We start from the raw sequence: 4,989 nt of genomic DNA on the forward strand, positions 1-4,989 counted from the left end.
AGGACGGATGACTCGCGGATTGCCAGCTCACGAGTGATCAAGACTTAATCCATCGCCCCCCCCGAGCATCCACCCACGTGCAGTCGTGTCGCTTGTTTAGTATGAGTAGCTTGAACCGCGCTAAGCGCGGCTTAGTGACTGTCATGCATGTGTTACCAGTACATTAGTGTTATGTGTAAGGTGCTGTATTATGGAGAGTTTAGTTTGTTGCACATGTTGTTTTTTTATGCGTTAGGATGCTCAATTACCAATATGCTACCAATCATGCCTTACCACGTAACACATTAGAACACCGTGTTTTTGCAGAGCCTCTGCTACGAATCAAATTGCAACTGGTATACATTACATCTGATATCGAAAAACTATGCCAAAATAGCCTACTGACATTTAACTTCATTATTTACATGCTTATGTAACTTACAGGTATTCGCGCTTACCAAAATCTCTTGTGCATTCAGCCAGCAAACGTGCGAAAAATTAGCAGGCGGTAAAGATATAGCGCCCCCTATTTCAGGCCACAATGTTTACCTTTTTTGTTTTTTTGTCTTTTTAAGCCTTTTTTACGTTATCAGCCGAGTATAGGTCTTAGAACGCCGTCCCGTGTATTCATCGATCTCTTCTGAGAATTTGGCCACTATTTTAGGATCCAACTGACGGAGCCTTTAATTAAACATACATACATACATTACAACATTCGCGCAAATTATAGTAAGATACATTCATTCCACATGGCGCGATCACTAATTCTGCCAGGAAGTTCCTATCGCGTACGTGTGCCGTGCGTGGTTTCGTGCGTGGCGTCGTGCGCCGCCGTGAACGGATGCGACATCGGGTGGCGGGGCAGCGGGCCCGCTGAATGCGATGGACATCGGGCCGCGCGGAGGAGGGCCGTGAATGGGATGGACAGTTCGGGCGCGGGCGCGAAGGGCGGCCGTGAATGCGAGGCAACTCGGCGCGGCGCGGAGGAGGGCGGCCGTGAATGCGAATGCGAACATCGCGGCGGCGGGCGAAGTGCGGCCACGTGATTATGCGATGCGACATCGCGGCGCGGGGCGGGAGGGGGGGGGGACACGGGGGCAGCGGGCGCCGTGATATGGATGAGACGATCGGGCGGCGGAGGCAGGGGGCAGCCGGGCGCCGTGAATGGATGGACATCGGGCGGCGGGAGGAGGGGGCAGCGGGGCCGTGAATGGATGGACATCGGGCGGCGGGCGAGCGAGCGTGATATGGTATGGACATCGGGCCGGCGGCGGGAGGGCCCGTGAATGGATGGACATCGGGCCGCGGAGAGAGGCAGCAGGGCGAGGCCGAGGGCGCCGCTGAATGGATGGACAGTCGGACGGCGCGGGCAGAGGGGCCAGCGGGGCCGGTGAATGAATGGACATCGCGACGCGGGAGAGGGGCAGCGGAGCCGTGCAATGGATGGACATCGCCGACGGCGGGGAAAAGGGCGGCTGAATGGAGGGACACTCGACGGCGGGGCGAGGACGGGGCGTGAATGATTATCGACATCGGGCGGCAGGGGAGGCGGCCAGCCGGGCCGGGAATGCGATGCGAAATCGGTGGCGGGGAGAGGGCAGCAGGCGCCGTAAATGGATGGCACATCGAGCGGCGCGGAAGAGGCGCCGCGGCGGCCGTGAATGAATTGGACATCGGGCGCGGGGGGAGGGCCGCTGCAATGGATGCGACATCGGCGCGGCGGGGGGGAGGGGGCGTGAATAGGATGGCACATCGGGCGGCGGGCAAGGCGGCCCGTGAATGGATGGACATCGGGCGGTGCGGTGGAGGGGCGTCGTAGTGAAGGATGCACATTTGCGGACGGCGGGGAGGGGCCGTGAATGGATGGACATCGGGCGGCGGGGGGAGGGGGCAGCGGGGCCGTGAATGGATGGTATATCAGGAGGGGGAGGGGGCAGCCGGGCGGCTGAATGGATGCGACATTCGGGCGGTGGGGGGTAGGCGGTCGCTGAATGGAGGCACATTCGGGCGCGGGGAGGGGCCGCCTGAATGGATGAAAGTCGCGGAGCGGGGAGGGGCGCAGCGGGCCCGTAAGAATGGACATCAGCGAGGGCGGGGGGACGGCGGCAGCAGCGGCGTGAATGAATGGACATCAGGAGGCGCGGGAGGGCCCAAGCGGGGCCGGAATGAATGGACAGGGTCAGGAGGCCCCCACGGCGGAGGGGGCCGTGAATGCCGATGCACAATGGCGGCGGGCGGAGCGGGCCGGTGAATGGATGGACATCGGCGGCGGCCGCGGAGGAGCCTGTGAATGAGATGGACATCGGGCAGGCGGGGGGATGGCGGCATCGTCGGCCGTGGAATGAGGACATCAGGAGGTGGGGGGAGGCGGCGCAGCGGGCCGTGAATGGATGGACATTTCCGGCGGTGGGAGGGGTCGTGAATGGATGCCACAATGGGCGGCCGCGGGGAGGCGGCCTCCTTATCGTGAAGAGATGGACATCGGGAGGCGGGGGGACGGGCAGCGGGCCGTGAATGAACTGGACATCAGGAGGCGGGGGAGGCAGCGGCGGCCGTGAATGAATGGGACATTCAGGAGGGGGGACGGGGGCAGCGGTGCCGTGAAGATGGCATGGACATCGGGCGGCGGAAGGGGCCGTGAATGGATGGGACAAATCGGGCGGCGGGAAGGCGCGGCCGTGAATGGATGCGCGAACATTCGGAGGCGGGGCGGAGGGGCGCAGCGGGGCGTGAATTAATGGACATCAGGCAGGTGGCGCGAGGAGCCGGGGCCGTGAATGGATGGACATCGGGCGGCGGCGAAGCGGGCCGTGAAGCGTGACATCCGGCGCAGGCGGAAGGGGCCGTGAATGGATGCGAGTCGGGAGGCGGGCCGGGAGCGGGCAGCGGGCCGTGAATTGAATGGACCATCAGCGCAGCGTTGGGGGAGGCGGGCAGCGGGGCCGTGAAGGCAATAGGACATCAGGAGTGGGGCGGAGGCGGGCCAGCGGCCGCCGTGAATGGATGGACACAGGAGTGGGGGGACGGGGGCAGCGGGGCCGTGAATGGATGGAATGGGCGGCGGGGAAGGGAGGCCGTGAATGGATGGACATCGCGGCGGTGGGAGGGGTCCTGTGAATGGATGCACATCGGGGGGCTGGGGGAGGGGCCCGCTGAATGGATGCGAATATCGGCGGCCGGCGGAGGGGCGCCGTGAATGGATGGACATCGGGCGCGCGGGGGAGGAGGCGTTGAATGCGATGGGACATCGCGGCGGCGGGGGGCAGGGGGACCGGGGGCGCTGAATTGGATGGACGATCGGCGCGGGGACGGGTGAAGGAAATGCGCGGCGGGGGAGGGGGCGTGAATGGATGGACATCGGCGGCGGGGAGGGGCCGCATAAATCCGATGGACATCGGCGGCCGGGGAGGAGGCAGTGGGCCGCTGAATGGGATGAGACATCTAGCGGCGGGGGAGCGGGGCCCCCCCAACGCGTACAACATAGCCCCGCTGAATGGATGGACATCGGCGGCGGGGAGGGGCCAGCGGCGCGTGAATGCGATGCGACATCGGGCGGCGGGGAGGCGGGGCGANAGAGAGAGAGAGAGAGATAGATGGTGAGAGAGACATGTAAGTGTCACGTACTACTATGTGTAACACGTTGAGTGTTTGTGGTGTAGTAGTGGCGTGATGTCTAGTACCAGCAGTACGACCACACAGCAGCCGCGTCACGTCAATCCACATCGATTAGCTGGAGTCGACAGACAGACGAGTGATCACTAAACTACTCACTGTGTGTCACCGATCACCAAGCTGCTTGCTGCTGCTGCTGCTGCTGCTGGTGTGGTGGTGCTGCTGCTGCTGCTGCTGCTGCTGCTGCTGTTGGTACTGGTGCTGGTGCTGGTGCTGGTGCTGGTGCTGGTGCTGGTGCAGGTGCTGGTGCTGGTGCTGGTGCTGGTGCTGCTGCTGCTGTTGGTACTGGTGGTGGTGGGGATGGTGTTGCTACTAACTGTAGCAAGTGGGAACAGTAACAGGGGCGTAGCTAACTCATTTCGCTTTAGGGAAAGCCACGTCCGCCGTCACGACGACCATATAACAGACCAGCTATATTGGTCTAGAGGCAACTTCCCCTCCACCAGCTAGTCCTGCTTCCCGCTATTACTGCCCTGCTTATCCACAGGCCAAATACGATCGCCAGAAAAAGCTTAACGCAAAATGACGGGGGTAACCGAGCGGGCGCTGCCGACCCAGAGACAACTGGAGAAGATCAGCGAAGGTCACCTTGAAGATCGCCATCTTTTTTGATCGTTAAACGAACCTCATGCCAGGAAATACAGATGAAACCTCGAGGACGGCTATCGTACCGGCTTCCGTGGTGGACTAATCCCCTGTAACACCGTGATCAATGCGCGTCTGGTCGATAAGGAGCCATGATGTTCCTCGCTGAGGCGGCAGAGGCGCGGCGGAGGGGCGGAGGGACGGTGGATGGCCGGAGGGACGGCGGGGCAGGGGTGGAGGAGGAACAAAGGAAGGATGAAGACACGGAGGGACGGTGGAGCGGTGGAGGAAGGACAGAAGGACGGGAAAGGGGCGCAAGGATAGAGAATGGGCGGGGATGACGAAGAGGCGGAGGAATGTAGGAAGGACGGAGGAGGGGCACTGCAAGGATGGAGGGGGAACGGGTGCCCGAATTCACCATTGCGTAACCGTTTCGCACAGGGGTCATCGTGACGGTGGTCAGAATGCACAAATCTTCAGAATGACCTGCCATTTTGACACGCCTGCAATACGGTTAATTGCTTTCTATAAAAAAGCACAGACCCTATACAAGGATTTCCTCTCCCTAGGGCTCGATGAAGAGCAACAGAAAGCGAGAGGACGGGGAGAAAGGGAGAGGGGGAAAGAAATGGAGAAAGCGGGGAAGGGTAATAACGACAGAGAGAGAGAGAGAAGGAGAACGCAAAAGAGCGAAAAAGAGTGCGACAGAGAGACAGATATATATACATATATATTCATATATATATATATATA

Source organism: Priapulus caudatus, unplaced genomic scaffold, assembly GCF_000485595.1.
Source record: "Priapulus caudatus unplaced genomic scaffold, Priapulus_caudatus-5.0.1 Scaffold1408, whole genome shotgun sequence".
Classification (NCBI taxonomy): Eukaryota; Metazoa; Priapulida; class Priapulimorpha; order Priapulimorphida; family Priapulidae; genus Priapulus; species Priapulus caudatus.